This window comes from Lampetra fluviatilis, chromosome 36 (assembly GCF_964198595.1).
Source record: "Lampetra fluviatilis chromosome 36, kcLamFluv1.1, whole genome shotgun sequence".
NCBI lineage: Eukaryota > Metazoa > Chordata > Hyperoartia > Petromyzontiformes > Petromyzontidae > Lampetra > Lampetra fluviatilis.
The window spans coordinates 7645489-7669033 of NC_136310.1; the positions used below are offsets into that span (position 1 = coordinate 7645489).

The window sequence follows — 23545 nt, forward strand, 5'->3', positions numbered from 1 at the left end:
ACGCAAATCGGAGGTGCGGGTCGAAGGACAACAGATTAAGCACAAAATGCAGTTGTGAAAGAAATTCGTTTTCAATCTAGGTTATTTCAAAGTGCACAGCTCCAGTGGCTTCCTAATGTACGTTCGTATGTAGAACTTCTTTCGCACCGTACGTAGATAACGTCGGAAATGAAGAGCGTTCCAGACGGCCGCAGAAGCGCATCTGAAAGCGCTGTTGTCACAAATCGTTCTGCTGCTATTGTTATTAAGTAGAAGCCCTCATAACGACCACCCCTGTTAGCGACTAATCGCTTAACGACGGGGCTACAGAGAGCACAATGTGTAGTGTATAGTGTAGTGTATTGTAGTGTAGTGTATAGTAGTGTAGTGTATAATGTAGTGTAGATTAGAACCCCTCTTAACGACCACCCCTGTTAGCAACTAATCGCTTAACGCCAGGCCTCCAGAGCACACAATATGTAGTGTATAATGTAGTGTATAGTGTAGTGTATAATGTAGTGTATTGTAGTGTAGTGTATAATGTAGTGTATAATGTAGTGTAGAGTAGAACCCCTCTTAACGACCACCCCTGTTAGCGACTAATCGCTTAACGCCAGGCCTCCAGAGCCCACAATGTGTTTGCTTTCTGTAAACGACGGGCTGTTGGCGGTATAACTAAATTCGAATGAATGCACGTATTAACCGTGTTTCTTTTAATAGCAAGTGTTTATAATGGGGTTAATAACTTTACGCATTAATATCCATCGATTCATATTACAAGGTGCCTTTATTTGAGTGGAGAAAAAAAATGGTATAACTTTCGATGCTGTCGGAGCGAATTAAGTCTTCAAGCGCGCATTTCCTAGTCTCCCTTAACGACCTAATCACTTCACCGGTTTCGTGGAACCAATTATCGTGGTTAAGAGGAGGAGGTGCTACACTGCATTATCATTCAATTTCGATTTAAAGCTTTCGTGACTGCAGGGATTCATCTTCTCGGTTCTTTCGGTAAAGTTCCGACAGACATGTTCTTCACCTGAGGACGGCTGCTTGCGTTGTGGCCGAAACGTCGTGAGAATTCTTTATTTATGTTTTATTTTTATTATTTGATTATTTCCCTTCTACGTGACTTTACCGAAAGAACCAAGGAGATGCATTAGCATTGTTAAAATAGCCCGAAACTGCCAACACGGATTGAAGCAGCGATTGGGGGTGGAAGGCTGGGAGGTGAAGGGCTTGGGGGGGGGGGAAACAGCTGTGGGTCTCTTTCTGTGTAAATATCACTAAGCTCCTTACAAACGTGGCGCAAATGCTCAGAGACCCGCGAGAGCCTCTGTGGAGGAATCGCAAAACGAAGGCGACGGCACGGAATTCCAGACGAATTGCGCCGGGTGCCGTATTCACCTTCGGCGGCGCTCAACTCCGTCGGCGGCTCCGAGTCGCGCGGTGGAAATTCCACATTACTTCGACGGGGGCAAGTACATCCACGGAAATGACCGCGGATTACTTCTCATGAAGTAGTATAGATTAAAGGACCCTTATTTCACGCCGATATGGGGGTGGAAAGGGCATATTCAAGTATCCGTTCGTGGTCGCGGATAATTCGATTGTCAGAACGTACGGGTTATCATTATTATTATTATTCTCTTACACCCAGAAAAGCGTCACCGAGTCTCATGCCCCTATTTCAGGAGGGTCCTGCCAAGTTTTCGCAGTTGGGTGGGGAGGGTTGGGACGATTACTAGTTGTACAGCAAACCAATTGAGCACAGTCATTTGCACTTACATTCATGACCTACATTAGCCACGCATATTCCATCAAGATCAGTAAGAAGATCCTCAAGATTGTGCATTGCTCGCCGTCACCACGGTCTCTGGGCTTACACACTTGGGGGGGGAGGGTGGGTGGGTGGGATGATCGTTGCCTTCGCAATTGCGGCACCTCAACTCTGGGACTCCTTGCCCCTTCGAGGTGAGGACTGCAGAGAGACACATGCAAATCTTCAAATATCGACGAAAAACGTATCTGTATACACATGGCTCTCTCTCTCCCTTTTTTTACGATCAGAGGAAACAAGATGCTCGGTGTAGTCGGCACTCTGCTTCGTTCATCATTTTTTAGTTTTTTAATGCTTTCCTTTATGTACCCCCCCCTCACTCTCTCGCTCACTCGCTCACTCTCTCGCTCACTCTTTTGTTTTTTAAACTACGACAAGTGCTGCATCTGCACGCAGCCCTTCTCTCTCTCTCTCTCTTCAGTTATTTTCAAACGTCCTTCTCACTTCTTCTTCCCTCGGTTGCCATCAAACTATTTTTTGCTTGCCATGCATAGCGCCCCTGAGAACGATTTCTCACGGGTGCTTTAGAGATGTAAATCATCATCATCATTATTTGCGGCGCAATTTTTCAAATTCGGACATTGACGCCGGCACACAATTGTCCCTGCTCCATGCGCGTGACGCCACGTGACTCTTGACACGTGTCCACTTGTCAGAGCGAAGCAGCTGCCCGAGGCGACGGCGGCGACGGCGTTGCCTCCGTGTCGTGAATGCGCACAGCCGCAGTATTAAATCGGGGCGGCCGCCGGAGGTCGAACCGCGGGCACATCGCCGACAATACAAGCTGCGAAAGACGCTCGACTGCTGGGTCGCGTCGGCCCTGTGATTTTTCGCAGCCGCGAACTGCAACAAAAACCCCGGGGGTCGTATCAAGGGAACTTTGTTTGTATTCGATGTTATCAGGCAAGGCCCGCCTGAGCCTTAGAGTTCTTTTTCAGAAGCGACCCGGTCACAAATAATAGATGAACGAAGTGGCTTATCGTTACGTTGGAGATGTATAGCAGCCAAATACTCGAAACGCACGTTTTTCTACATGGTGGAAGGAAAAACCCATAGGACCCGGAAAAAGTCCCACGACGAAGGCACGGTTGTGGTAGTCAATGGTTATTTATCGTCCATAATACACAGGCAATTAGTAAGGTTTGTCACGTAAACAGAACATGCCATTTCCTTACTAGTACAGCACACCGGTGTGTTGCAGAGCAAATCCACAACATTCACAATCCGAGTACTGGTATCTTCTGTTTATGCGACAAACCTTACTCATTGGCGGTGTGGCTGGTGGTGGCGGGTTTAACGACACATTTGTATTGACGCTCTCTAACCCAAAAAAGCTATATTTTGGATTTTCAACAATTTACAAAAAAAAGAAAAACTACACGCACAAGGCACTAGCACGCCTTGCAAACAAAACCGGAGGACCTTGAGAAAAATCCACGCGACCACGGAGAGAGAGGCATGCAAACTCCAAATATACAGCAGCAGGCGTCAGGGTCGGGATCGAACCCACAACCTCCTGTATACCGGACGATGTAGTTAACATCTCCTAGCCACCGCGGTGCCTCGCAAATGCTGGACATCTGTGAAAAAGAGCTTAATAGCTCATCGGATTCCTCCTGCAGTCTAAATAAAGATTCTGATTCGAGAAGAACGGTGAAAATCCCTCAATTCCAGAAGAGGGCAACAAGTGCAATGCATGCATCGTCTCGAATGCTGCTGCAGCTGCAGCTACCTCTCTCAACAAGGGGGGGGGGCAGGCATGGTGGTGGTGCGGGGGAGGGAGCGATTCTGGAGCAATCCTGGAAAGGTTGGCAACCCTGGCGATTTCGATTTAAAGCTTTCGTGACTGCAGGGATTCATCTTCTTGGTTATTTCGGTAAAGTCACGTAGAAGGGAAATAATAAAATAATAAAACTAAAACATAATAAAATACAATTCTCACGACGTTTCGGCCACAACGCAAGCAGCCGTCCTCAGGTGAAGAACAGGTCTGTCGGAAAGACAGCGTCTCTTCTACGTGACTTTACCGAAAGAACCAAGAAGATGAAACCCTGGCGATGATAACGCCCGAGACGAGAAGTCCTGCTTCACCCGCGGTGCGCGCGCACGAGTTGAGCCACTCGACGGAAGCGTCGGAGCCATCGTTCTCACGCATCCCTCGGCTTTTGGTAGCGGCGGGTCACCGCTCGCTCACTCTCTAACTCTCTCTCTCTCTTTCGCTCTCTCTCGCGCGCGCGCGCTCCGTCACTTGATCGCTCGCTCGCTCTCCCGAATCTCTCACTCGCTCACGCACTGGTTCGCTTGATCGTACGCACAATCGTAAAGTCACTCGACTGAGCTCTCGATCGCTCGCTTGCTCGCTCAACCACTCACGAGCTCATACTCTTAGTTTTTTCGGTAAAGTCACGTAGGTAAAAAAATGAAATTAAGATTAATAAAAAATAAAATAATAAAAATCACGACGTTTCGGAGGCAACACAAGTCTCCGTCATCAGGTTGGACAGTCACATCCAGATTTGCTGTATCAAGTGAGGCAGGGATTCCAAGATGCAAGTTCTTAAATACAAGTTAAGGGCGAAGGAGAGGGGGGGGGAGCTTATCAGAATGTGGTAGCCAATGAATGGAACGTATTGGGAGGGGGGGCGGGGCTCACTCATTTGACCGCTTGCCCACTCACCCTCTTACTCATTTGCCAAGCCAACCCCACTCACTAGCTCACTCATTTGGCCACCTGCCCACTCACCCTCTTACTTATGTGCTCGGCACTCACTTGCTGAACCAATCACTGCGACCGAACCACCACGTGCCCCTTTGGCCCACTAAAGTTAATTATCTGCCCTGTCCACGTGAATCACTTACGGCGGCCAACGCAACCGCCAGGACATGCATGCAATGATGTTAGCCGATCCATTCTCCCCCCCCCCAACTAACTGGGCCCTGCCCCTCACTCTCTGGCAGAGGTCGCAAACAGGTTTTGATTCCTTATCCGTACCCGTACCCGACGCACCAGGGTCGCAAACGGGTACCCGTACCCGGCCGTACCCGTACCCTACCCGTACCCGGCCGGGTTTCGGGTAGGGTACGGGTATCGGGTACCAGGTTGCGACCTCTGTTCTCTGGGCCCTGGGACTTCTCAGTGCCGCCCCTTCTCTTACAAAATAAATGAAACACATTGGCCGCCTCATTTAGTTTCTTCATCTGACGCGATATTGCTACAGCTCGCACGACCTTCGCTGCTTTAATAATTATCGATGTGGTTGTTGTTTTGTTTGTATTCGTCCGTCCTATAAATAACACCACGAGTCCCGTACAACGTCCCTCATCTGCGGCGCTAATTACCCACGGACTCCTGTGTGAGCCGCAGTCAAAATCAATCGACGAAACACATCCTATTGACACCATTGGTACCTCATTTGCCAGTAAAAAAAAATTCTAATTTTTTTTATCATTTTTTTAAATCATTTTATTTTTACTGGCAAATGAGGTACCAATGGTGTAAATGCTTACCCCGAGTTCTCATACTCTGATGGTGCATTGTCTTTGAGTTGTGCGCCTGTTAGCGTCATCTGGTCCAACACCATGTGAGACTAGGCTCTAAGGAAAGCTGTCTCAGGTGTGGACCAATCAACTTCAAGGACAGTGCATACATTATCAGAGTTATGTTTTTGTTTGCATTATGACTGCAGGTATTGTGGTCTATGCAAACATGACTCTTCGTAAAAAAGGCGTCAGTTTTGTTGCCAGATTAAAGGGTAAAAAACAATTATCACATCCTATTTAATTTAGTTTTTGTGGTTTTATTCGCGATGAGAGAAAACCGGAGAACCCAGAGACGGGTGGACACCCAGGCTGAACCAAGGGAGAGGCACATCAGGACTCCACAGAGAAGACAAACAAAAAATAATCGCGATTGAAATGCTTCCGCGGACAAACAAACACGTTGATTGCCATTCAAAGCGTTCCGGAATCGACGCTACATGCCCGGTTTTTCTTCCTCGTTAGCGTCCGTTACAAATCCGCGGCGTGCGGTTTTGGTTTTTTCCCCTTTCGCCTACCCCCCCCCCCGTGCCCGCGACCCCTGCTGTTGCGATTCATCGCCGAGCGAGCCGGCGCTCATTAAAGTGCGAGGAGGAATCTCATTAGCAGAAGGCCTCGAGCCGTTGTCGCCTGCATGGGATGCAAGCGCATGGAGGAGGATGAGGAGGAGGAGGGGGGGGGGAGACACGGGGAGAAAGCAGTAGCGTAGGGTGAGAACCCAACCCTGAGGCCTTCTGTATATTTGGATTCTAGATTTGAAGCTTTCGTGACTGCAAGGATTCATACTCTTAGGGTTTTTCGGTAAAGTCACGTAGGTAAAAAAAATAATAAATAATAAAAGCAATAGAAATAATAATGTAATAATATAAATAATATTCATATTTCTATTATCTTGGTTCTTTCGGTAAAGTCACATGTTTTATTTTTATTATTTTATTATTTCCCTTCTACGTGACTTTACAGAAAGAACCAAGAAGACGAATCCCTGCAGTTACGAAAGCTTTAAATCGATATTTCTATTATTTTTATTATTTTTTACCTACGTGACTTTACCGAAAAAATCTAAGAGTATGTATATTTGGAGTTTACGTGTCTGTCTTTTTCTCCTCCCGTGTGCTCGTGGATTTTTCTCTCTCCGGGTCCTCCTGTTATTTTTGTAACCCCCCCCCCCACACACACACACACAATTAGAGTCAACGTGCGTTTAGACGATCGCTTGTGTTGCGATCGAAACGTCGTAGTTTTTTGTTCTTTTTATTTTCTTTGAACCTATGAACGTGACTTTACCGAAAGACCCAAGAAAATCAGTGCGTTGAGAGTATTTGGCTGCTGTATATCCCCGCACGATGATGATAACCCACTTCTTTGGGCTCTCATTTGTGGCCAGGTCGCTTCTGGAAAAAAAGTGAATGCCTCCGTAAGCTTTGCCCGATACGATGGGGATGTATTTCGTTTATTTTGTATGTTTTTTTAGGGGTGATTTGTTAACATTTCTTGTATTTTGCACTCCTCTCGTGTTTTTTTTTGCTGTTTGTTGTTGTAACGTTCTTACCCCATGCCCCTACTGGACATCTGTGAAAATGAGCTTTATAGCTCATCGGATTTCCCCAGTGTAAATAAAGATTCTGAAGTTTTTTTTTTAAATGCGTCACCCCAAGTGGCAATGCGAGAGCGTTCCCGGGCGATGGGTGGATTATTTTTCGCGATTTACAAGTCCGTAAATGTTCTTATTTGGCCGGTGTGGTCCTTCTTGCTCCCGTCAGAGTATTCAACTCGTGAACGCAAATGAAATACAATTTGGATTTACCGCGGGCAAGCATCCGCACGCAACTTAACGTCGTATTAAAGGGCGGTAGGGTGGTGCAAGTCAGAGGTCGCAAACGGGTTTTGATTCCTTACCCGTACCCGGCCGCACCAGGGTCGCAATCGGGTACCCGTACCCTACCCGATAACCGGCTACCCGTACCCGGCCGGGTATCGGGTAGGTACGGGTACCATATTGCGACCTCTGGGATGAAGCCATGTTGCAGGTTGCGGGTGGGTTGATTCTAGGAACTTGAATTGTGAGAAGAGACAAGACGTTGGGAAATGAGTGACAAACGGTGACTCACCAGTGACTCACGGCCTACCCGTACCCGGCCGCACCAGGGTCGCAAACGGGTACCCGTACCCGGCCGGGTACGGGTAGCCGGGTATCGGGTAAGGTACGGGTATCGGGTACCTGATTACGACCTCTGGTGCAAGTGGTACTGTAGCAGCGACCTGTGCGTGCATCACAGCAAGAACATTCCTGGGCTTCGATTCCAGACTCGGGTGTCCTTTCTGCGTGGAATTTGTGTGTCATCCCCGCCCCCCACCCGCCCGCTCCCCACCCACCCGCCCCCCACCCCCCCGCCCTCCACCCCCCCCCCCCCCGCTGTTGCCCATGGGATTCTTCCTTGTTCTCCACTTTTCTCGCCGAGCTAGAAAAAACTACATTTTTGGGGGCAACTGGCAATTGACCAAAACGTCCCACTGCTGAAAAAGTAACCTGAAAATGACTCATTTGGGATGACGGGAAAGCGACTTGGCGACCCGCCTGCTGCGAAAACTTGGCAGGGCCCCCCCCCCCCCCCCGTGACAGAGGGTCGTGAGGACTCGGCGAGGCGGATTTCCAGGCTGCACGCGCGCAATAAGTAAAACATTAAAATAGATTTTTTTTTTTTTTTAAAAATTGGCTCGTAGTAAATACGCCCAACCGAGATATTAATGATTTGACATTTGCATTGCCTTTGTGCCGTTCGCCTTTTGGCGTTATCTGTCGTCTAACGCCGGTGCAGACACAAGGCCAAGAAAGTGGCCGTCTCTGGTGTAGGACAATCAGTTTCAAAAACAATTAGAACGTTATGATGTTTAATATTATGAGCAAAGTACTTCGTTTTTTGCATGTTTTAACAAGAAGCGTGTGGTGTTAGTGCCAACTTGATTCCTTGCAACAGGTGTAATCTAATCTACGTGGTGTTTGAACATCTTCACACCTCCCGTATGATTGCCGGAAAGGGCTAAGCCTATCCTAGGTTTCACCGTCATTGACGAACGGTGTTTGTTCTTGTCGTCGTTGTTAATTGTACTCGTGCACCACCACCACCAGCGCTGCAGCCGTCGCCAAATAATGCATTTAATACAGGTAACAACAACAGTTTCACACTGCCCACCAGGCATTCTTTGTCTGTCGTGCATAGCCCCTTCCAAACGTGTACACTCCCGGATTGGTTGAAGTGCGTCACGTGACCGCGAGCTTTCTGTCGTGCACGAATGCGCTGTCCAACCAAGTTCCTACCTGCCCACTCCGAAGGAACGTGTTTCGGAAAAGTTGGTGGGGGACAGTGGCCGGTGACCGAGACGAGCGATGGAGTGATAGTCAAAGGGATGGAACACCAACCCAGAGGACGTCCACCGACGGTGGGTGAGACGTTAACTACCTCGCCTGGTCTACAGAAGGTCGTGGGGTAAATCCAGACCCTGACGCCTGCTGCTGTATATTTGGAGTTTGCGTCTCTCTCTCTCTCCCCGTGGTGAGATGTTAACTACCTCGCATGGTATACAGGAGGTCGTGGGTTCGATCCAGACCCTGACGCCTGTTGCTGTATATTTGGAGTTTGCGTCTCTCTCTCTCTCCCCGTGGTGAGATGTTAACTACCTCGCATGGTATACAGGAGGTCGTGGGTTCGATCCAGACCCTGACGCCTGTTGCTGTATATTTGGAGTTTGCGTCTCTCTCTCTCCCCGTGGTGAGACGTTAACTACCTCGCATGGTATACAGGAGGTCGTGGGTTCGATCCCGACCCCGACGCCTGTTGCTGTATATCTGGAGTTTGCATTTCTCTCTCTCTCGGTGGTAAATTGTTAACTACCTCGCCTGGTATACAGGAGGTCGTGGGTTCGATCCAGACCCTGACGCCTGTTGCTGTATATTTGGAGTTTGCATGTTTCTCTCTCTCCGTGGTGAGACGTTAACTACCTCGCCTGGTATGCAGGAGGTCGTGGGTTCGATCCAGACCCTGACGCCTGTTGCTGTATATTTGGAGTTTGCGTGTCTCTCTCTCCCCGTGGTCGAGTGGATTTTTCTCCGGGTCCTTTTGCGCTCCCACATTTAGAATCAACAACATCACGCGTTCAGAGTTTTCGGCTGCTGCTATAAATGTCCACACGCTGATAAGCCACTTCGTTGAGCTGTCATTTGTGGCCAGGTCGCCTCTGAAAACAAAGCCCTCTAGCCGAGTGGGACTTACCCCGGTAAAATAAAATAACAAAAATTGTTTCGTTTTCAATTCACGTCATGCTGGGGTGGTGAGTGGATGTTTAAATCACGGGGTCGTGATATATGGCAGCGTCTCGGGGGAGGAATTCATCTAGCAGTGGATCGATCGTGCCTGACGATGATGAATCTTCTCGTCATCGTGAACTCCACCTCAATGCGCCATGCAACGAGATGTTTATTTTTTATTATTTCCAAGCCGGTATTTAAAAATATTACAGGTCTGTGATCAACACGTTGGTCAATGCGTGACCTTCAAACCCAACCGCATCGATTAACTGATAGAGTGATCGATGTTCTTTATTTATCCGGGTTACGACCCATTCAGAGCCATGATCCTCTTTCTCAAGTGCAATGTGGACACCCGCGTCACTGCGAGTGCACGCGCAGAACCTCGTCGCTCCACTGCTGGATGAGGGCCCACTCCCACCCCACGCAGCCCCCCCCCCCCCCACGCAGCCCCCCCCCAACCAACCCCCTTCCTCCACAACCCATTTTGGGCTTCGTGATATTTTAACCATACTTCACCGCGCTGGTCAGTGAAGGGTTCGTGAAGCCACGGAGCATAGACATTTGTCAACACGATGTGATGGTGATGATGAATGGCAAACGGTGATTATTGTTATTGTTGTGGTCAAGGTGATGATGATGATCATGTTGGATGATGAACAATTAATGATTGTGTTGGTTCAAGTGATGATTGATATGATAGATAATGGTTAAGATGACAATGATGATTCATTGATATGATAGATAATGGTTAAGATGACAATGATGAATAATTTATTATGTGGGTTATAAGGTGGTGGTGATAACAATACTGCGGAAGGAGATGATGGTAAAGATATGATGATAAATGAATCATTATGGTGGTTGAGGACATGATGATGATGACGACACTTGTTATTATGATGAACATGTTTTAATACTACGGCGGTTATAACAACGAGAACTGACCACACCAGTACCGGATATCCAGTGAGGTTGTAAGTGCTAATTTTATGCCGAGTTAACATAGGGTCCAGTCCAGCTCCATCAAACCAAGAAACACGTGAGATGATTTCTCCTCGTGTACCACGTTCTCTTCTAGAACAAGGACGTCACGGCAATAACTCCAATTCAGGTGACAGCACGAATCTCGGTGCACAGCCCGGACTGATAGCGACCCTGCCTCGCTGTCTGGCTCTTCTCTGTCTGTCTCCACGTGTCTCAGTGTGTCTCTCTCTCTCTGTCTGTCTGTCTCCACGTGTCTCAGTGTCTCTCTCTGTCTGTCTCCACGTGTCTCAGTGTCTCTCTCTCTCTTGGCTGTCTGTCTCCACGTGTCTCAGTGTCTCTCTCTCTCTTGGCTGTCTGTCTCCACGTGTCTCAGTGTCTCTCTCTGTCTGTCTGTCTCCACGTGTCTCAGTGTCTCTCTCTCTGTCTGTCTCCACGTGTCTCAGTGTCTCTCTCTCTCTGTCTGTCTCCACGTGTCTCAGTGTCTCTCTCTCTGTCTGTCTCCACGTGTCTCAGTGTCTCTCTCTCTGTCTGTCTGTCTCCACGTTTCTCAGTGTCTCTCTCGCTCTTGGCTGTCTGTCTCCACGTGTCTCAGTGTCTCTCTCTCTGTCTGTCTCCACGTGTCTCAGTGTCTCTCTCGCTCTTGGCTGTCTGTCTTTACGTGTCTCAGTGTCTCTCTCTCTCCCTCTGTCTCCACGTGTCTCGGTGTCTCTCTCTGTCTGTGTCTCCACGTGTCTCAGTGTCTCTTTCTCTCTCTGTCTCCACGTGTCTCAGTGTCTCTCTCTCTCTGTCTGTCTCCACGTGTCTCGGTGTCTCTCTCTGTCTGTCTTTCTCCACGTGTCTCAGTGTCTCTCTCGCTCTTGGCTGTCTGTCTTCACGTGTCTCAGTGTCTCTCGGTCTCTTTCCTCGTGTCTCCACGTGTCTCCACGTGTCAATCTTCCTATCCCAGTCACCCTGTAAGAGGCGCTCTCTGTCCCTGTCTCCCTGTGCGCGTGTCTCTACCCCCGCCTCTCTGCCCCCTCCCCCCAACAACAATGTATCTGTCTCTCTCCACGTGTCTCTGTTCCCGTCTCCCTGTCTGTCACGCTTACACGCTAAAGCCCGGCAGGGAGCGGCCATGTACGCAGCGTGACTGCGTCACCACAGCCCTGTGATACACAGCCAACACACACGCCATAAAACCTTTACAGACTGTTCGGGCAAGTGCTGTTCGCGAGCACTTATGAAGGGCGATACAGCGTACGAGTGGGTGGGTTGCAAACACCACGCCCGGCTGCCTTTGTCTCCCCAGTGGCGATGTTTTAACACACCGAAACCACGTACTCAATTTCGAGGCTGAGTCGACCTAGGGGAGCCGCAGGACCGGTTCAGATCATTTGTCACCGATGTTGGCCGCGAGCGAGATTCCAACCTCGCTGGTTTCGTCAAGGAACTCAAACCACCACGTGACCTCCAGTCACACTCCTCGCATCGCATTCGGATGCGCTTCTGCGGCCGTCTGGAACGCTCTTCCGTTCCGATATTAGGAAGCCGCTGTGCGCTTTTAAATCATCATCTAGATCGACGAACTCATTTATTCGGAACTGCTTTTTTTTGTGTTTAGTTTGTTGTCCTTCCCCCGCACCTCCGATTCGCACGGTTGGCTACGTACGGTGTGAAAGAAGTTAAGCGTGCAATACATAGCGCACATACATGTGTAGAAAGACAAAGATCTCCCTGTAGCATTAACAGACTGTAGGGGCAAGTGCTGTTGGCGAGCGGCTATGAAGGCCGGCACGGCACACGAGGGGATGGGTGGCCAGCACCAGGCGCAGATTAAAAGACAAAGATCCCCTGTATAGCCTGTAACACACTGTAGGAGCAAGTGCTGTTAGCGAGCACCTATGAAGGCCGGCACGGCACACGAGGGGTGGGTGGTCAACACCACGCCCGGCCGCCTTTGTCTCCCCATTGGCGATGCTTAACACATCGCACCAGGTACTCATTTGAGGCCTAGTCGACCTAGGGGAGACCCAGAACCGGTTCAGATAATCGTCACCGGTGTTGGCCGTGAGCGGGAATCGAACTCGGGTCGCCAGGTAAGTGGCGGTGACGTCACCACGACGCTTGTGCCAGGCCATGTGCACCTTGAGGCCACGTGAAGTGTCGAACGCCCGCTGGCAGACCCAGGTGGCACGGGTCGACTGACTGAGATGACCGAGATGACTGGCTGATGCACCACCTGTGCCCCCTTACTGTGCCAACACAGACACACAAACACGTCTACGCAAATACCCACATCGATATCGTATTTGGCTGCTATAAATGTCCACGTCATGATGATGATAAGCCACTTCGTTGAGCTATCATTTGTGACAGCCATGTCGCTTCCTGAAAGAGCGACACATACCTGTAAAATAACAATTAAAATATGTCTGAGTTTAATAGCGTATGTTGTCTAGAGACGCCGCCATTGGAGACATCATCATCAGCCTTTCGTTAAAGCAACCGCATCAGATACCAGTCTGCCGGTCGGTTATTTAAATATGCAACCGTGGCCTGATCCGTCTTTCTATCATCGTCCATCATCAGCCTGTTGCCTGAGAACTCCACTCATTGACTGGTCTGTCTCTGATTGTCGATCACCAGTTTACTGTCCGATGACTCCCATCAAGAGCTTGATCTGTCGTTCTATCGGTGTCCCCCGGCAGTCTATTGTCCGAGGGCTCCCATCAAGCCAGAGGTCGCAACCGGGTTCCCGATACCCGTACCCTACCCGATACCAGGCTACCCGTACCCGGCCGGGTACGGGTAGCCGTTTGCGACCCTGGTACGGCCGGGTACGGGTAGGCCGTGAGTCACTGGCGAGTAACTGTCACTCATTTCGGGTAGGATATGGGTACGGAACGGGTACTCGTACCCGGCCGGGTACGTGTACCCATTAGCGACCCTGGTGCGGCCGGGTACGGGTAAGGAATCAAACCCCGTTTGCGACCTCTGCATCAAGCCGACTCTTGCCAACTCGGGCCCCCCAGTCGGCTCGCTCCCGACGTCAGCCGGGCCAGAGAGGAAGCGCCGAGCTGGTTGGCGACACGACGGCATTTTGAATTTGCTGCGCCATGTGAGTTTCAGGGCAACAAGAACAACAGAAATGGGGGGTGGGGGGGACACGGCGGCCTCAAACATCGCGAGGGGAAAATCATTGGGATGGAATTCCACACAACTCCGTGGTGCTTGTAGCACTTTACACGCGGCGTCGCCACCGAGCTGCGAGCTGCTGTTGTTGTTGCTGTTGTTGTTGATGTTGTTATTGTTGATGTTGTTGTTGTTGATACAGCCCCCAACAATCACTACGGCACGTGCCGACAGAGTGGACGTCTGGGTGAGGGCGAGATTGTGAGTGAGTGTGTGTGAGTGAGTGAGATGGTGTGAGTGAGATGGTGAGTGAGTGTGATGGTGAGTGAGTGTGTGTGTGAGATGGTGTGAGTGAGATGGTGAGTGCGTGTGTGTGTGAGATGGTGTGAGTGAGATGGTGAGTGAGTGTGTGTGTGAGATGGTATGAGTGAGATGGTGAGTGAGCGTGTGTGTGAGATGGTGTGAGTGAGATGGTGAGTGTGTGTGTGAGTGAGATGGTGTGAGTGAGATGGTGAGTGAGCGTGTGTGTGAGTGAGATGGTGTGAGTGTGTGTGTGAAATGGTGAGTGTGTGTGTGTGACATGGTGAGTGAGTGTGTGTGAGTGAGTTGGTGAGTGAGTGTGTGTGTGAGATGTTGAGTGAGTGTGTGAGTGAGATGGTGAGTGAGTGTGTGTGTGAGTGAGATGGTGAGTGAGTGTGTGTGTGAGTGAGATGGTGAGTGAGTGCGTGTGTGAGTGAGATGGTGAGTGAGTGTGTGTGTGAGTGAGATGGTGAGTGAGTGCGTGTGTGAGTGAGATGGTGAGTGAGCGTGTATGTGAGTGAGATGGTGAGTGAGCGTGTGTGTGTTAGTGAGATGGTGAGTGAGTGTGTGTGTGAGTGAGATGGTGAGTGAGTTTGTGTGTGAGTGAGTGTGTGAGTGAGTGAGATGGTGAGTGAGTGTGTGAGCGAGTGAGATGGTGAGTGAGTGTGTGAGTGAGTGAGATGGTGAGTGAGCGTGTGTGTGAGATGGTGAGTGAGTGTGTGTGTGAGATGGTGAGTGAGTGTGTGTGTGAGATGGTGAGTGAGTGTGTGTGTGAGATGGTGAGTGAGTGTGTGTGTGAGATGGTGAGTGAGTGTGTGTGTGAGATGGTGAGTGAGTGTGTGTGTGTGAGATGGTGAGTGAGTGTGTGTGTGTGAGTGAGATGGTGAGTATGTGTGTGTGTGAGTGAGATGGTGAGTGTGTGTGTGTGTGATATGGTGAGTGAGTGTGTGTGAGTGAGATGGTGAGTGAGGGTGTGTGAGGATGAGATGGTGAGTGAGTGTTTGTGTGTGAGAGTGAGATGGTGAGTGTGTGTGTGTGAGTGAGATGGTGAGTGAGTGTGTGTGAGTGAGTGGTTCACTACTGGGTGAGTGAGATGGTGAGTGAGTGAGTTTGTGTGAGTGAGATGGTGAGTGAGATGGTGAGTGTGTGTGCGAGTGAGATGGTGAGTGAGTGTGTGTGAGAGTGAGATGGTGAGTGAGTGTGTGTGAGAGTGAGATGGTGAGTGTGTGTGTGTGAGTGAGATGGTGAGTGTGTGTGTGAGTGTGTGTGTGAGTGAGATGGTGAGTGAGTGTGTGTGTGTGAGAGTGAGATGGTGAGTGAGTGTGTGTGAGAGTGAGATGGTGAGTGTGTGTGTGTGAGTGAGATGGTGAGTGAGTGTGTGTGCGAGTGAGTTGGTGAGTGAGTGTGTATGTGAGTGAGATGGTGAGGGTGTGTGTGAGTGTGAGTGAGATGGTGAGTGAGTGTGTGTGTGAGAGTGAGTGGTTCACTACTGGGCAGAGGTGTGGACTCGAGTCATGTGACTTGGACTCGAGTCAGACTCGAGTCATGAATTTGATGACTTGCGACTCGACTTGGACTTGCATAACAATGACTTTGTCCCACCTCTGCTACTGGGTGTGTGAGATGGTGAGTGAGTGTGTGTGAGAATGAGATGGTGAGTGAGTGTGTGTGAGTGAGTGGTTCACTACTGGGTGAGTGAGATGGTAAGCGACTGGGTGAGTGACTGGGTGAGTGAGATGGTGAGTGAGTGTGTATGTGCGAGGGTGAGATGGTGAGTGAGTGTGTGTGTGAGTGTGTGAGTGAGATGGTGAGTGTGTGAGAGTGAGATGGTGAGTGAGTGTGTGTGAGATGGTGAGTGAGTGTGTGAGGGTGAGATGGTGAGTGAGTGTGTGTGAGAGTGAGATGGTGAGTGTGTTTGTGAGTGAGATGGTGAGGGAGTGTGTGTGTGAGAGTGAGTGGTTCACTACAGGGTGAGTGACTGGGTGAGTGAGATGGTTCACTACTGGGTGAGTGAGATGGTGAGCGACTGGGTGAGTGACATGGTGAGCGACTGGGTGAGTGAGATGGTTCACTATTGGGTGAGTGAGATGGTGAGCGACTGGGTGAGTGACTGGGTGAGTGAGATGGTGAGCGACTGGGTGAGTGAGATGGTGAGTGACTGGGTGAGTGAGATGGTGAGCGACTGGGTGAGTGAGATGGCGAGCGGGTAAAATGACGCCAGCCACTTCACACACACTCTGCAGACAAATTTAACAATTACACCTGCAGCCTTTGTTGGGGGCATTTTACAAGCGCTGTTAACACTTCCCACACAGCCCCGGGGTTAGGAGCACAAGTACATTCGCCATCTCTGTCCGTTGTGTCTGCACGTCCCGGCCGTCTCGTAAAACGAGGGGGCACACAATGGACCTCTTAAAGATTATATTCTCGCGTATAAAATGGCACTCGGCCCAGGAGATGAATGTCAGTGTCGTGGTCTGCTGCTGCTGCTGCTGGCCATGACGAGAGGGCTTCGGCAGACAGAGAGTCCGTGTCGTGTCGCTGTTATGGTCCATAGTTCGGTTTGCATTTCCACAATGGAACGATTCTGCTCCGTTGAAGTGGCTTGTCTTTAATGTATATCTCGATGAGTCTCCATGTATCGCTATGGGTCTCTGTGTCATGTTTACTATGCGGGTCCATGCTTTGGGTTGCATGTCCACGATCGCACGACTTTAGTGGCATTTGTCGTTAACTGTTTCACTCGTGAAGGGGAGGTGGTGCTTCATCGGGCAAGTCGCTGTGGACGTTCTGATGCGTGTGGTGGCTGTCAGGCCGCTGTCTGCGAGGATGAAAAGGGAGGGAGGGAGGGGAGGGATGATGGAAGGATGGAGGGAGGAATGATGGAGGGAGGGGAGGGAGGGAGGGAGGGATGATGTAGGGAGGGTAGAAAGGGAGGGAGGGATGATGGAGGGAGGGATGATGGAGGGAGGGGAGGGAGGGATGATGTAGGGAGAGGAGAAAGGGAGGGAGGGATGATGGATGGATGGGAGGGGATGGGAGGGAGTCATCGGGGATGAGGAGTGTCAGAGCCAGGAAGTGTGGGATCTGAAGAAGACGCAAAAGATCCAATTCAAAATGAAACTTCACTGTTCTCCTGTTTCTGGATCATCAACCGAGAGAGAAAACCGACCACGTGCACCAGATCCGACGATGTGTCTGTCAAGTGCTCGCTCAGCTGCATTGGCTTCCGCTTGCCGAACGACTGCGTTTGTAGGGTCGCACTAATTGCGCGCACACAACACAAACACGCAGAACACAAAAGTGCTTGCTACAAATGAGCCACAATTACCTTGCCGATCTCGTGAATGAGAATGAAACACTCCGATCATCCTCGCCGCAGCGGCTTTTGGCTTGGCGGTCGAACAAAGGCGGTCACCGCATCGCGCGCTCTCACTTCCGATATGACGAAGCCAATGCGATCAAGGCACTTTTAAATAATCTTGATCAGCGGTTCTTAACATTTACTGTTGCCTTGCCCCCCTCCCCCCCGCTTTGGTCCTTAATTGTGAACAAAAAAAATTATAATATTAATAAGTACATAGGTTTGATGAAACAAAGTAGTTGAACGCAGGTGCCCGTAATTAATTTGCGTGTTTCGATGGTTGACCTAAAAAGAAACATCTGGCCATGTCTCGGACCCCAAGAGAGGGCATCTCTCACCCCCAGAGAGGGCATCTCACACCCCCAGACAGGGCATCTCACACCCCCAGAGAGGGCATCTCACACCCCCAGAAAGGGCATCTCTCACCCCCAGAGAGGGCATCTCTCACCCCCAGAGAGGGCATCTCTCACCCCCAGAGAGGGCATCTCACACCCCCAGAGAGGGCATCTCTCACCCCCAGAGAGGGCATCTCACACCCCCAGAGAGGGCATCTCACACCCCCAGAGAGGGCATCTCACACCCCCAGAGAGGGCATCTCACACCCCCAGAGAGGGCATCTCTCACCCCAGAGAGGGCATCTCACACCCCAGAAAGGGCATCTCTCACCCCCAGAGAGGGCATCTCTCACCCCCAGAGAGGGCATCTCTCACCCCCAGAGAGGGCATGTCTCACCCCCAGACAGGGCATCTCTCACCCCCAGAGAGGGCATCTCACACCCCCAGACAGGGCATCTCACACCCCCAGACAGGGCATCTCACACCCCCAGAGAGGGCATCTCACACCCCCAGAGAGGGCATCTCTCACCCCAGAGAGGGCATCTCACACCCCCAGAGAGGGCATCTCTCACCCCCAGAGAGGGCATCTCTCACCCCCAGACAGGGCATCTCACAACCCCAGAGAGGGCATCTCTCACCCCCAGAGAGGGCATCTCACACCCCCAGACAGGGCATCTCACACCCCCAGACAGGGCATCTCACACCCCCAGACAGGGCATCTCACACCCCCAGAGAGGGCATCTCACACCCCCAGGGAGGGCATCTCTCACCCCCAGAGAGGGCATCTCACACTCCCAGAGAGGGCATCTCACACCCCAGAAAGGGCATCTCTCACCCCCAGAGAGGGCATCTCTCACCCCCAGAGAGGGCATCTCTCACCCCCAGACAGGGCATCTCATACCCCCAGAGAGGGCATCTCTCACCCCCAGAGAGGGCATCTCACACCCCCAGACAGGGCATCTCACACCCCCAGACAGGGCATCTCACACCCCCAGACAGGGCATCTCACACCCCCAGAGAGGGCATCTCACACCCCCAGGGAGGGAATCTCTCACCCCCAGAGAGGGCATCTCACACTCCCAGAGAGGGCATCTCACACCCCCAGACAGGGCATCTCACACCCCCAGACAGGGCATCTCACACCCCCAGACAGGGCATCTCACACCCCCAGAGAGGGCATCTCACACTCCCAGAGAGGGCATCTCACACCCCAGAAAGGGCATCTCTCACCCCCAGAGAGGGCATCTCTCACCCCCAGAGAGGGCATCTCTCACCCCCAGACAGGGCATCTCATACCCCCAGAGAGGGCATCTCTCACCCCCAGAGAGGGCATCTCACACCCCCAGACAGGGCATCTCACACCCCCAGACAGGGCATCTCACACCCCCAGACAGGGCATCTCACACCCCCAGAGAGGGCATCTCACACCCCCAGGGAGGGAATCTCTCACCCCCAGAGAGGGCATCTCACACTCCCAGAGAGGGCATCTCACACCCCCAGACAGGGCATCTCACACCCCCAGACAGGGCATCTCACTCCCCCAGAGAGGGCATCTCACACCCCCAGAGAGGGCATCTCACACCCCCAGAGAGGGCATCTCACACTCACAGAGAGGGCATCTCACACCCCCAGAGAGGACATCTCACACTCACAGAGAGGGCATCTCACACCCCCAGGGAGGGCATCTCTCACCCCCAGAGAGGGCATCTCACACTCCCAGAGAGGGCATCTCACACCCCAGAAAGGGCATCTCTCACCCCCAGAGAGGGCATCTCTCACCCCCAGACAGGGCATCTCATACCCCCAGAGAGGGCATCTCTCACCCGCAGAGAGGGCATCTCACACCCCCAGACAGGGCATCTCACACCCCCAGACAGGGCATCTCACACCCCCAGACAGGGCATCTCACACCCCCAGAGAGGGCATCTCACACCCCCAGGGAGGGAATCTCTCACCCCCAGAGAGGGCATCTCACACTCCCAGAGAGGGCATCTCACACCCCCAGACAGGGCATCTCACACCCCCAGACAGGGCATCTCACTCCCCCAGAGAGGGCATCTCACACCCCCAGAGAGGGCATCTCACACCCCCAGAGAGGGCATCTCACACCCCCAGAGAGGGCATCTCACACTCACAGAGAGGGCATCTCACACCCCCAGAGAGGACATCTCACACCCCCAGAGAGGACATCTCACACTCACAGAGAGGGCATCTCACACCCCCAGTGAGGACATCTCACACCCCCAGAGAGGACATCTCTCACCCCCAGAGAGGGCATCTCACACCCCTAGAGAGGGCATCTCTCACCCCCAGAGAGAGCATCTCACACCCCCAGAGACGGCATCTCACACTCCCAGAGAGGGCATCTCTCACCCCCAGAGAGGGCATCTCTCACCCCCAGAGAGGGCATCTCACACTCACGGAGAGGGCATCTCACACCGCCAGACAGGGCATCTCACACTCCCAGAGAGGGCAACTCGCACCCCCAGGGTGTGCGGGCACCGAAGGCCAAGGAGCCACTCATCTTGAAAACCACTCATCTTTTTTCTTAGAATTGTTTTTTTGTTCTGTTTAGTTTGTTGTCCTCCCCCCGCCGCACCCCTGATTAGCACGGTCGTCTGCGTGCGGTGCTAAAGAAGTTCAACGCACGTGTAGATACACAACAAACAAAGGACAAATATCTCCGTGTAACCTTAACAGACTGTTGGGGCAAGTGCTGTTAGCGAGCACCTATGAAGGCCGGCACGGCACACGAGGCAGTGGGTGGCCAACACCACTCCCGGCCGCCTTTGTATTCCCAGTGACAATGTTTACACGCCGCACCAGGTACTCATTTGAGGCCGAGTCGACCTAGGGGAGGCCCAGAACCGGTTCAGATAATCGTCACTGGTGTTGGCCGTTTGAGCGGCAATCGAACCCGGGTCGCCAGGTTTGTAGCGCAGCGCGCTAACCGCTACACTACCGCTCCCCACACACAAACACAAGATTTCGTCCCCAGCAGAACCACAGATCCACCATCCAAAGCGTGGACGTCTCATCATCACCCCCGCCCGAGCCACTTCTCCCCAAACAGCGTGCGTGGCGTGTCGAGGTTGTCATCACCAGTGGTGGAAACTCCACGTTCCTATGCCAGGGCGCAGTCCGTTCGAAGCGCAGCCGCTTGGCGTACTGATGCAGACCGCGTATATATATAGAGGGTGCTTTGAAAAAAAAAAACGTTGACGCTTCTGAGAATTTGCGACAACGCCGCCAGCAATGGTGCGTCTCCGGGCGCTGGAGACCACCTGGAGAAGATTCCAGGCACGCGTTGACAACGATGGCGAACCAGTGGGAGACTCCTTACGTAGGTAGAAAAATAATCGATTAGTGATCGATTATTATTTTTCTACCACCTACGTGACTTCACCGAAAGAACCAACGAGTATGGATTCCTGCAGTCACGAAAGCTTCAAATCTAGATTGGAGTGGAAACTATTTTGAAGCTATTAACACACATTTGTTATCGCGTTAGTGTCATATTATCCGTTCTTTTTCCATGAAAAACGATAATTCCATATAAGTGTTTTTTTGTGTTGTTGAAGCACCCCCTGTTTAATTAGCGCGCTGCTTACAGTGGCTAGCAACTAAAGCACGGGTGGGATTTTTGTTTTTGTTCTACCAAGCAATCGAGATACGTTCCACTAATTGGGGGAAATTAATGTCGAGTCGTATTCTGTTCGCCAAGTGATACATCATAGAAGCTGTTGACTATCGCAACAACAACAACAACGGCAACAGCAACAAACCCAACGCGTTCGTGAGTAACGCCGTGCGGTGCGTGGTCTTAATTAGGAAACAATGTACGATGGGCGACGTTTCGGGCAATGCCCCTTCTTTCCGAGCACATCGATTGCCGGTCGCATTGCCCATCGCGCAATCAGCAACCTTCGTCGGGTCCACCTCGACAATACCATCAACGTCGTCACCATCGCTGTCATCGACATCCGTTTTAGAACCAGCACCACCAGCACCACCACCAGCACCATCATCATCGCAACATTAACGAGCACCTGTTGCCTTCAGCAACATTATCGTCATTAAGCTTCGTCATAATAACATTTAGAGACAGATATTTTGCCATCACCGCCAGCACCACCACTCTCATCCATCGCCACCACCATCATCATCATCATCTTTAAGACGTGTATCCGATCGTCAGTCACATGGTCGTCATCATCATCATCATTACGCATAACGATGTAAGATCAATTACTGTCACAACGGTAACCAACAGCCCATCATAAATCAGCATTCCACAACGAGGTGAAAGTCCACTAACTATCGCAGCGATACGTGTGATAGTAGAATTAGGGGAAAGCTCGTCATCATCATGACTAACCAAGTCAGTTCGATACTTGTGCAGCTATAACCAAGTGACCAACATCATCATCATCATCATCTTCGTCGGTATTTATAACGAGGTGAAAGCCCATTACGACCACGTCTATAACGTACAGCCTATGATCACCGTTGTCGAGCAAGGTAAGACCTTATTTTTCAAATCTGTAACTGCAACATCACCATCCTAAACATCATCCATAACGAGGTGAGAGTCAGTCTCCATAATAACGTTTTTCGGGTTAAATCGCGTAAGTGTGAATATGTCGTAACCCTCCACCACCCGACACAGCCAGGAAGGTTTGTCACGTAAACAACGCGCCAATTAGTTACTAATATAGTGTATAGTGTAGTATACAGTAGTGTAGCGCATAGTGTAGTGTATAGTGTAGTATACTACTTCAGCCCACCGGTATGTTGGAGAGTAAATCCACAACGTTTACAGTTCGGGTACGACGTTTCGCTGGTAATTACATCCGGCATCATCGGGCGATTTGCCAAAATAGTCAATCTGTGTGACTACCCACCGTCAACATTAACATCATCTGTAACTGCAACATCGTAAGCATCGTCTATAACGAGGTGAGAGTCAGTCTGTCTATCCACAGTCAGATCTATAACTGCAACGCCAATCGTCATCTGTAACTCCTTCATAGCGATGCCATTGCATGTGTAGCGTGGTGAAGCCAACCTCGTCATCATCATCATCATCACGAGGTGCAAAGACTGTTACCACATCATTATACAGTACTCACCGTAGCACGACACCGAGAGGATGGACGGATGGATGGCAGCTAATGCTGTTGTCGCATTTTCACTGTGGTTGTGGTGTTGCGTGATCCGAAACGCGCGGGTGTGTGGCCGCGTGTGCGATAGTGAGCATATTAAAACGAGCCTGTGTGTGTGTGTGAGAGAGATGGTGAGCGAATGAGTGAGTGAGTAAAGGCGTGGATGAGTGAGATGGTGAGATAATAAGCTGCTGTGTGAGCGATATGGCGAGCGGTCAAGCTACTGGGCGAGTGAGATAGTAATCGAGTGAGCGAGTGGGTGAGTGAGATGGTGAGCGGTTAAGCGTTGGGTGGGTGGTTATCAAGTTCGGCTGTGAGGCAGTTAATGACATGGTCAATGAGATGGTGAATGGGCGAGATGGTCAGTGGGTGGCATCACGGATGCGTGCGATAGTGCATGCGACAGGGTGATTATTGTGAGTGAGTGAATTAGTGAGTAGGTGGGTGGGTGAATGTGGGTACGAGTGGATGGGTGAAAATGTGAAGCGGCGAGTGCGTGAGTCAGTGGGTGAGAGGGCAAGTGAGATTGTGCGTGAAATATTCAATTCGTGAGAGTTGTGTGTGTGTGTGTGAATCAATGTGTGGATGGGTGAATGAATATACCGGTGAGTACGACTGGCAGTG

At 51.0% G+C, this 23545-nt stretch overlaps 1 protein-coding gene across 1 annotated transcript in view; it reads right to left on the reverse strand.

Annotated features, from left to right (window-relative positions):
- Positions 1-22984, reverse strand: part of LOC144945148 (uncharacterized) — a 73228-nt gene extending 50244 nt beyond the window's left edge. The window contains exon 1 of the mRNA XM_078873433.1: positions 22889-22984. The gene's annotated coding sequence lies outside the window, so the exon portion shown is untranslated. The remainder of the gene's footprint in view (positions 1-22888) is intronic.
- Between the last annotated feature and the right edge of the window lie 561 nt (positions 22985-23545).